This window comes from Lactuca saligna, chromosome 4 (assembly GCF_052625555.1).
Source record: "Lactuca saligna cultivar CGN05327 chromosome 4, ASM5262555v1, whole genome shotgun sequence".
In the NCBI taxonomy this organism is placed as follows: domain Eukaryota; kingdom Viridiplantae; phylum Streptophyta; class Magnoliopsida; order Asterales; family Asteraceae; genus Lactuca; species Lactuca saligna.
In genome coordinates this window covers 66,168,227-66,179,567 of record NC_136420.1, presented here as the reverse complement: position 1 = coordinate 66,179,567, position 11,341 = coordinate 66,168,227, and positions in this window count along the sequence as shown.

The following is an 11,341-nucleotide window of genomic DNA, read 5'->3' as shown; positions in this document are numbered from 1 at the left end:
TACACATACATACATAAAATCCAAGTAAATAAATATGTATAACATACCTGGTTCGTGGAATCATTTGTTTTTTCATAGAAAAACGTCAAACTTTGAGTTACAGTTTTTTCATTTTTTTTTTTTTTTTTTTGGAATGACATGGTATAAGATATATGACCCCATTTATGTACGACCAGGACCACAAAAATATATTTGTCCCATTTTCATCTGCTCTGTAAATGTAATGCCCAATTCCAAAATGGTTGGTTACGTTTCAAAAACTAAAACATTTTACTTTTCTCTTAAATTGAGTAAAAATATGATTAGTTTGGTCTATAAATTGATTTTGTTAATGATAGGGATAGAATCCACAACAATGTTTGTCTATAATTTTTTTTATTCTCTTTTGAACTGTGAAAGAAAAACGGATAAACCAAAAAGATTATTTTGGAGTTGGGTTTACTTTAAATAAAAACAATTGAGTGTCAAAGGTTTTGCGGGGTAAAAGAGTAAAACGTTATGACGGCAGGTTGTAAAGATGTTATCTTGGCAACTTTGCCTGAAATAAGGTTCCAAACATATGGAGTAACAATTGACACGAATCAGCCCCAAACTACAAGGGCATAAAAAATTAAAAAAAAAAAAATGTTTTGCAAAGCAAAAGCCTCCCCACACTTTTCTTTCCACATGTTTTCACTTAATTCTCATAATTAATACTAAACAACAAAATAAATAACGTTATTAAACTTTAACTTTTTTCGTATTATGATATTATAAATTGTAATTGTAATCTAACTATACATATCGTGATGCATGGATAGATTTTGGAAGATATACAATGATAGATTAAAAAAATATAAATACAATGTTCATTTGTTATTATTATAAACAAATTAATGAAAATAAGTTCCATTTTCTTCTATTTAAATCTACTTTTGAATTCTTATGCTTGTTATTTTATTTTAAATAAACAAAACAGATTAATATATGAAAATCATTCTCTTGGATTTTATTATGTTACGTTTTTGAATTTAAGATGTGTTATTAAGTATTTGATATTATTAAAATCCGAGACAAAGTATAAAATTATGAGTTTAGGTTACAATCCAAATCGAAAGAAAAACTAAGCCTTATTTATAAGCTCAACTGATAACCCTAAAATAAAGATAAAAGTACAAAAAAAAAACAAGCGAACGCTACAACCCTCAAACGAAGATGTTAAACATGTAACCAACTTGAGTTTGGAAAGAAGAGGATATGTGGAGAACAAAGATTGATAAAAGGTTGTGATTGTGTATGTCAAACTTAAGGATGTAAAATTCTAGATTGCAACAATTACATAAATACATAATGTGTAGAAGAATTTTAAATTGCAACAATCATATATATTAACAATTACATAAATACATAATGTGTAGAATTTTAGATTGCAACAATCACATAAATACTAATGTGATTCCAATATATTCAAAAATTAAATATATTATATAAATAATTTTAAATTCATGACATTAAAATGATAATATATTTTACATAAAATAATATATTTAAAATAATAAATTAAGTATGGTATCTTAAAAGTTAAAGAGTTAGCTTTAAAAGTAGAATAATATAGAAGTTTAATATTTTAAAAATTCAAAGTAATATGGTTGAAGATAAATGGTTAAATTCTATATTTTTTTTATTCAATTAAATGGATAATGTAATCATCTAACATCTAGACCAAATATTATATTAAAATCATTCAAACTAATTATTAAAAACTTAATTATGTGTCTTTAATATTTTATGAGTATTTGTTTATATAGGAGTGTATTTTTTTTCTCTGCGAAAATATTAATCAAATATATAAAATAAAGTTATATATTTGAGACAATAATTTCATAACTATGTTACAAGTTTAAGGTTGTAGAATTCTAGTTTGCAACAATCACATAAATACATAATATGATTGCAACATATTATCAAATTAAGAATATTATATCAATATTCAAAAATTGTGACATTAAAATGATAATATTTTACATAAAACAACATATTTAAACTAATAAAATAAGTATGGTATGATAAAAGATAAATAATTAGGTATAAAAATATAATAATAAAGAAGTTTAATATATTAAAAAAAATTAATGTGGTTGAAGATAAATCGTTTATCTATGAAAAAAAAACATATACAACTTCTATAATTTTTTCTCAAGAAACAATACATATAGAAACTAAAAAAAAATACATATACACAATAAAGCAAATGATCAAACTTAGATTTACTTATATTAAATATCTTCATCATATAATTTTCATATAACAAAAAGAACATACAATGGCTTTTAAGAAATTGACATGAATATAATGAAAACTATTAATAAATGACTTAGCTTCTACAAATGACACATAACACCTTTAAAAAGTCATATATATCTATTCTTTATTCAATATAAATACATGGACCACAAATAGATCTTTATGACTTCTCAAATCATATTTCCATCATAATATATATATATATATATATATATATATATATATATATATATATATATATATATATATAATAACCAATCATGTGTCATAACTACCAATTAAATATCATGAGTTAAAAAAGTATTGAGTTGTGTTATCAATCAAGTAGCTTAAGTTGAAAAGTTTAGGAGTTTCAAATGAATATGATTCAAGATAGAAGATTTATCTTGAATCACAATCATTTGAATGGTCTAGTTCAATTTATATATATATATATATATATATATATATATATATATATATATATATATATATATATATATAGAGAGAGAGAGATTTAATGTAGTAATAACCATTGACTATGTAACACCCATTTTTCCAAAACGAATCAAATTAGGGTTTCAAGGAGTCAAAGGTTGGATTTTGGAGGAAAAATGATCCTTACGACCTGAGCAATAAAGGGCTCGCGGTGTGAGGAGTATTGCAGCCCAAACCCATGATATTTTAGGGTTTTCTTCGTATTTAAGCTTTTCTAACCTCATTTCAAGGTTTCTTATCAGCCCCAAACCCTCTTTCACCTCAAAAAAAAAAAACCCTAGTGTCTATCCTTGCTTGATTTTTGGTGGTTTTGGAGCTTTTCTTGGATTGGAAGACGAAGGAAAGAAGAAGAAGAAGGTGGTCTTGTGTTGGGGCTTGCAAGGACTCATCATCTTCATCACTTTACATCACGTTACATTGTTTCTGGACCATTTTAAGTAATAAAGCTCCTACCTTTATGGTAATATAAGGCTAAATCTAAGTTTTGTCCTACTTTTCTTCTTGATTGAGCATGTTGAATGAATATAAACCATAAAGTTGGTAACTTTATGAGTTATGAGGACCTTAGGGATGTCTTGGAGTTCAGATCTAGAAAATGGTTTAGTTTTGGAGCATTGCATGAAAGTTTGATGTAGTTTTTTCAACTTTGGACCTAAATGAGATCTAGACATATATTGGACATATACGTCTTAAAAGAATCGACTTTCTAATGTATTAAGAGGTTATAATACCATTTGGAAAGTTAGAGTGCAAGGATTAATGGATTAAGGACTTAAAAGATGGACTTTTTGCTTCAGACTGTTCTCACGACGTGAGGCATGTGGGTATCACGATGTGAGGGATGCGTGGCCATGTTTCTGGTTATCTTCTTGGAGTTCATGATGTGAGAGGAGTTCTCATGATGTAAGGGCAGCTCCATTGACTTTTGGACTTAGTTTGACTTTTAGGTCAAGATTCTATTTATAGAAGGTAGACCTACGGTTTACCTTGTGTAAATTTATAGGAGGTACCGAACACCTGTATTTTGGTAGAAGAGCAATTAGCTGAAGTCAGCTTTATGAATCAGGTGAGTCTTCTCACTGTATCCATGGGTCGAAGGCACCAATGTCGACCCATTACTTGTTATGTGGAATGCTAGTTGTCTCTGTGATGCTTGCATGAAAAACCAAGATCTGTCCCCTGGCAATTGTACAAAAGACCAGGATTTGGCCTGTGGAAAATGTATGGAAGACCATGATATGGCCCCTAGAAGTTGTATGAAAGACCAGGATCTAGTCTCTAGCACTTGTATGAAAGACTGGTATTTGGCCATCGACATTGCAAGGAAAGACCACCGGGGGGAGGGGTAGCCCATGACACTTGTATGTTTTAGTATGTGGTATTTTGGAGAACTCACTAAGTTTTGTGCTTACGGTTTATTGTTCATGTTTTCAGGTACTTCTAATACAAAAAGGAAGGGTATGTCGTGACTGCACTTCATTCACCCATGTTTCAGCAACTTTCTGATTTTGGGATTATACTCTGATAACTGTTTTACATTAATACACTTTTGAATGATTGATACTAATAAATGGTGTTTTATGGTTGAATTAAAAATGAAATGTTTTTTTTACCTTACAATTTTTAGGATGTTACAAGTTGGTATCAGAGCCTTGGTTTGAGGGATTCGGGCATACTCTTCGGTGTGTCCGAACTCAAACTGAGGGTTTGGTAAATTTTTCATACAATAAATCATTTTAATAAAGAGTTTTCTTATAAAAGAAAAGGGTGGTACATGCAATCAACTAAGTTCAAGTAAGTGATTCCCAGAATACCAAGACATGTCGAGATTTTATATGATATGAATGTTTACATGTTAGCATAAGGCTAGGGATACTTTCAGTAATTGCATGATAGATTATCCTGACGAGTGATGCCTTGTAGCCTAGGAAGCATAGGATGTTATGTTTGATTGGGAATATGTATTCGTATTAGTAATTGCTAGGTGTATACTTTAAAGATTCTATAAGGTCAGTATCATATAGCCCTATAATGATTAATTTGGTCTTATTTTATGTTCCTCGTTTGGTTGTGGTCCTGGGGTAGAGTCTTTTATCTGACAGTCTATTTGATCTTGTATTGTGTATAATTTGCATGCATAAGGCAACCAGTAATGATAATGGAAGTTTCTAGCGTGAGTTGTAGTATGTGAGCTTGAATGTTCTTTGGTTATTCTATGGCTTGGAGTGTTCTACACAAATGATGCTTGATTTGTGCTTTGTGAAACTCTTAGTGATTTGAGATAATTATTAAGTGAATATGTCAAGTCACATGTTGTAAAGGTTAAATAATCTTAGAGTGATGAATTTGACACTATTGCACAACTCTTGTTTGAGTCTAACCGTTGTAGGGTTGAGTTCGTTACTTGAAGGATTATCTAAGCTTTGTGGCATGTGATTATATTCATGATGTAGTTAGTTGATATCAGTGGGAGTTCTTCAGTAGCTGATGGCAGGGTAAGGTTGGGAACCTAGAAGGGCCTAGGAAGTGTTTTTAGTAGGCTCGGATGTGTCGGTTAGCGAGTATTTGGAATATCAGTTTGAGATGGTGACTGGGAGGATTCGGGATGATTCTTTAGGAAAGTATGAATAGGTGTGGAAGGTAGTATTGGGCTTGTACTAATGAAAACACAGGATCCATACTCAAATCGAGGAAAGTCACGGAAAATCTAGGAAGCCTGTGGATTGAGGATCCTTGGGAATGTTCTTATTATTAGCATATTTGTTTTTTCAAAATGGTGATGAGCACGCATGGAGGAGGTGCAGGTTTTGGTTCATGCTCAGGAGAAGGTACTGAGCCAATTGATGATAAGATATGGAAGTTTATCTTGTTGGAGATCACCCACAGTATTTTAGAGCAGCCTGTAATGTTTGGCACCATCAAGGAAGGGATCATAGAACTCTTGGATGATTGTCTCGAGGCTTTTTGGGCCAAGTTTGCAGTAGGACAGCTGAAGGCCCATCGGGAGCTTAAGGCTTGTGGAGCCCGAGGATCTTTTGGGGAAGAGGATCCTATTGCCAGCTCTTGTTATGAAGGAACGAAGGTGGATTATGCAACGTGCCTTTTGGGGGATCGATTACAATAGTGGATTGCCATTGAAGTTCTGCGAGCTTTACGTGAGGAGTTGTCTGACATTATTGTCTATGTCACTGACCATCTGGTCACCAGGTTCTAGGATCAGATCTCATCTGTTCAGGCAGTTGATGGGATGGTCGAGGTGACTCCGGAGCAGGAGCTCAGCTTGGAAGGGTAATTAGGGAAGAGGAAGCAGGCTCATTATCCGACTGTCAACAACATCTAATCAATTGGATATTTCCATGTCTAGTGCTAAAGGCCCGAGGGGCCACGACATTTGTGCTAGGGGTGAAGGAACTCATAAGCGTGTGCGCAGAAAGTCCAAATGCAACAGGTGCGAATGGAAGGGTCACCTTCGCCAAGAATGCACCCTTGAAGTAGAAGTGTGTCATCGTTGTCATCATCTTTGTCATATCATGGAAAATTGCCATGTTTAGTGGTTATTGCAAGTGCTTATGTAGGAAGGGGAGTAAAACACGGAGACACTATGGGTATGTATCGTATTTTTCTCTTTCACTCTTAAATCTCTATGCTAATAATTCCGTGTTGATGTGTGTGAAATATTATGCCTTGATTTTCTAAGAATGGAAGCATTTGTATGAGTAATATAGTTATTTTATCCATAAAGTTATCATTTTCCATTTTACATACCATGGGACACGTATAGAAAAGGTTTGAGTATTCCGCTTAGGAGATCAATAGTCGGTCAGATCTTTAGTAGTATCAACGAAAGTTTAGGAAATCCACAAGGTAGGCATGTCGGGTTTGAAGGCAAGAGGTGTAGGTGTGTGTAAGGTTTTGAGCTAGTAACGAATTGGTTCGATCATGGTTGCAAGATAGGTAGTTTTTTAGTTCACACCTTCAAAGCGAGGTCAATTGGGGGTTGCATGGGAATTGCTCTAAGTACAAGTAAGTGGTTGACCCGGTTGGGTACTTGTGCGACACTAAGATGTTGTTCCTCGTCAACCGATTAGTCGCTAAGGATATGTAGTGAATTCAGTGGAAAGTGCTTAAATATTTGGATGATCATTGAGGTATTTTGAATGTACAAGCGCTAGGCTTGGCTGGTCAAGGAATGCTAGCTGTTGTAAAGCGTAGGTTGTCGTCTACTAATGTCAGTAAGAATTAGGCAGTAGTATCATATCCTTCTTAAATAATGGGATAGTGTGGTTCGCATGGGTTATTTCATCCATTGGGATTGTCAGCAAAAATAAATGGTATCTACTAGTGATCTTTGCGTACATCGATCCTTCAACGGGTGAGTTATTGGATTGATGATCCGTCTATTCCGGTTAATGGTTATAGTTCTTCGTCATGAGCTGAAGTGGATTAAGAATTTCGAGTTGTATTAGAAGAAGTACTGGGGATCATTGAGCTCATTTGATATGTGTATTTTTATATGCACTTTATCTTAATATTTTGGCCTTATTTATTCTATTTTAGAACTAAAGAGTACTCATAATACTTTGAATTATGTTTTGCAGCTATTTGTTGTCGATAAAGCACAAAAGAAAAGACTGAAGCGGAAACCGGGCTTAGAAGCTAAAAGAAAGAAAAGAATTCTGAGGTAGCGAGTACGCCCCGCGTACCTTAAGGTTACGCCCCGCGTACATGCTTGCACCGGATAGACTTGATCGCGTGATTATCCAGAGTACGCGCTGCGTAATCCTAAGTACGCCCAGCGTACTTAGGTCGGCCACAAAGATTATAAATGTCGATTTTTAGCTAACCAGGAGGGGGAATTCGACTTCTAACCTAATTTAGTCGACAATTAACTTCTGTTAAGCCGTTTTGAGGGTCTAGAAGGTGGCCGGAAGGCCGTTAAGCTAACGGGAGCAGAGATCTGAAGGATTGGAGAGCGGATACATGTCGGTAATCATATGGATTGCTAACGTGACCATGTCTAGCACTTCCTTATGGTACTTTTTGTATTTAGTTTCTGATTTGGGTGTAAAAACCTTTTACTTTGTGTTTATGATTGAATGAAGTTTTGATTCTTAGACTAATTGTTATGTTAAATAATTTATTTGTGTTTAATTTATCTTGCCAAGCTTGTTCAAAGATCCTCATGTGTTAATGATGATTATTTGCTGTTAATTGTTAAGTGAATTAAGTTGTATGAAAACCTGCTTGATTTGCTTGTCTCTTATGATTTTTTATGACCATTGAGATTATAAGACTAGAAATAATGAATGTGAAACTAGGATTAACTTGGGAATAAGTAAGTTAATGTGTGAGCCTTGTTTGATGACCATCAACAAGAGGTTAATTAAATGTTTAAATTAACTAAATTTACAAGTCTTGCTTGATACGAACTGAACACTAGGAAGCATGTTAGTTTAATCAATTGATCACTGTTTGAATTAACTTGTTTGCTAAAGGATTAGTTATAGTGAACATGAATCTAATCAATTTAGGAATCGGTGAACATGAATAAATGAATTTGTGTATGCAATTGTTTATGTTTTCAAGGTGGAATTAGTCTAAACCAAAGTACCTAAAGAGATTTGTTTTCCTGTTAGTTTATCGAGGATGGGTAATTAATTATTAGTTTGAGGTTTATTAAATTATGTCTTTTATTCTTTTCGTGTGACCTATAATCAGATATATTAAATTGATCCACCGTTCCCTGTGATCGACACCCGACTTACCTAAGCTATACTGTAATCTGACTAGGTACACTACCTATAAGTGCATAGTTAGTCTAAGTTTGTTAGGTTATAAATATTAAAATTAATGGGTACTTTCGTGCACATCAAGTTTTTGGCGCCGTTGCCGGGGAACGACTTGTCATTAATTTATTTTATTTGATTATTCGTTATTTGTTTTTAGTTAGTTTTCATTTTTTAGTTTGATTTTCGATGATATCTTTTCACTTGTCGGGAAGGTTCTTGTTTTTATTTGCAGGAATTTGGGATTGTACACATTGCTTGACTTTACTTTTTGCATGGGTTTCGAGAATGAAAGCGATTAGGGAATTCTTGACCTGCTTAGCCTACTACTTTGTTGATTTGTCCAACTCGATCCATGAGGCGTAGTATAGCAAGGCGTATTGTGGTGGTTAAGTGGAAGACCGAGCTCTTGCTGTTCTTGACTAGTTAGGTCACTTCTTGTTCCGCTTCTAGTTAAAGGTACAAGGAAAACAAATGAAATATTCTAACGGGTCCCGAAAGTGGGTGTTTTCGCAAACCAATTCTTGCATGCAAAGGTTTTGGATCAACCATTGTTGTTTGATCTTGACAAAGATAAGTGATTATGACATCTCAATTTTTTTTTTATCACTCATCGTGAAGTCATCATTAGCTTAAGAAATTAAAAAGAAAAATAAATAAATAAGTTTTAAGTCCCTAGATGAAATGATTAAAAAAAAAGGAAATTCAATTAAAAGAAGAAAGGGAAATTTTCATTTAAACTTACGCCCCGCGTAATAAGTAGGATTACACCATGCGTAATAAGACCCGAATCGCGGATGAACATCTCAGGGTGTTGGGGTTACGCCCCGCGTACCCTTGTGTTACGCCCCGCGTACATCGGCGACCAGGTATACCTCTTGACCCTTTGACTTCGCTGTTATTTTCAAACCCAATTCCTTTCTCGCAAAAGCTGTGATGGCGACTCTCTCCAAAACTTTCGATTGTGCTTCGTTCTTGTTGAATTCGACACTCAAGTAAGCTTTTTCGGTCACTCTATGTTATGGATTTGTGTTTAATTCGAAGGAATAAGCTGCAATTAGCTTTTGCTTGAAATCTAGGGTTTATATATTTCTCGAATTAGGGCCGATTTCGCAAATGTATGTGTTGATTAGGGCTTGAATGGACCGATTTCGGTTAATACATTAAACCCTCGAACCTAATTTGCCTTTTAATTCCGTCCCACACCCATCGATTTGAGCTTGGGGTCATACGCAAACCGTACCCCTGTGATTTCGAGTTCTTGACTGACTTCGATTTTTGACCGTTATGCATGTTTCCCTTATAAATGTTTTCTAATAGACAAAGAATTTATAGAGATTGATTCATATTTTTAGGGAGGTCCCGATTTTTCTCCTACTACCTTTGGACCACGCGATGTTTAAAAATTAATTGTGTTGATGCCCCTGCGGTGTTTATTTAGATATGGATAATGACCTTAGCACAAGAAAGGGACTGGGACCAGGACACAGAATCGCAAGCCTGGACGTACGCCCAACGTACGCTGGATGTACGCCCAGCGTACTGCCCCTATCCAGCCCCATTTTTTTTGGTTTAAAAATCTATTAATGCTGCCATATTTTGTTGGTTTTGTGTTTTTGTGTTAATATGTGCAGATTATGGCTCGAAGGGCATAAAGAACCAACCCTCCCGAGGATGTGACCGATCATCGCTTTTTACAATTTCCGCAAACACTGAGCGATGCTACTAGGGCGCGTTATAGCACTAACTTGAGCCTGCTTCTCACAAAGGAGATTGATATTGCACCCTCTTTCGACTGGGAGTTGGCTACCAGGATTGGACTTGCTGCATTGATCCAGGAATTTTTGCAATACACACACTCGGACGCGAGTGGTGTGGAATTGTTTGTGTGTCAGGGATGGGCGCGTTTGTTCAGGATCCAGGAGCCAGTATATCGGGAGTTTTTGCTGGAGTTCTATGCTACAATTTCCTATGATCCTAGGAAGGCACTCGATGACAGGACAGCCTTTGCTTTCAGACTGGGAGGAGTGAGCCGGGAATGCAGCGTGATAGAGCTTGCGACTCGGGTGGGTATTTACACAGCCGACGAGACGAGGAGTGTCCACTTCCCGACATTCCTTGATGACTGTCTCACAGACCGGCCGGAGGACTATAATGAGAACACCTTTTGGGCCGAGATTACGGGAGGAGTTTATACACCATCTACCGCTCGAGGGGGGATGATTCGGTCTACTACATACCGAATGTTGCACCGGTTGATTTCTATGTCTCTCACGCATCACAAGAATAGCGAGAGAGTGCCTTCGACGGACCTGTATTTCCTATGGGCACTAGTTACTCCAGGGAGGCACCTGAACCTTCCAGTTGCTCTAGCTGCATACTTGGGACGAAGGGCCAGGGGACTTCGGGGAGATAGCCCGATATGCGGAGGGCATTTTATCACACGATTAGCTCGATCATATCAGTTGATGACACGTGAGATCACGAGATCGATGGTGTTTCACGACATGAGGCCGATGAGTCTTCAGCTATTGGAGTCGATGCGCGTATTAGAGCGGGGTGGAGATGGTGTTTTAAGGGTTCGAGCAGATGATTTGGCGGATGAGGAGGGTGCCGCCGAGCCACAGCCGAGACGGGTCCCGCGGCGTAGACCTGCTCCTCAGGGAGCGCAGCAGGGACCTGAGCCGGAGATCGATATGCGCTACTTAGCTCAGGGCATTGATCGTCTTGACATGAGGGTCTAGAACCTTAGCGAGTATGTTGCACATGTGGACGCGCAACAGCGGTGGCAAGGG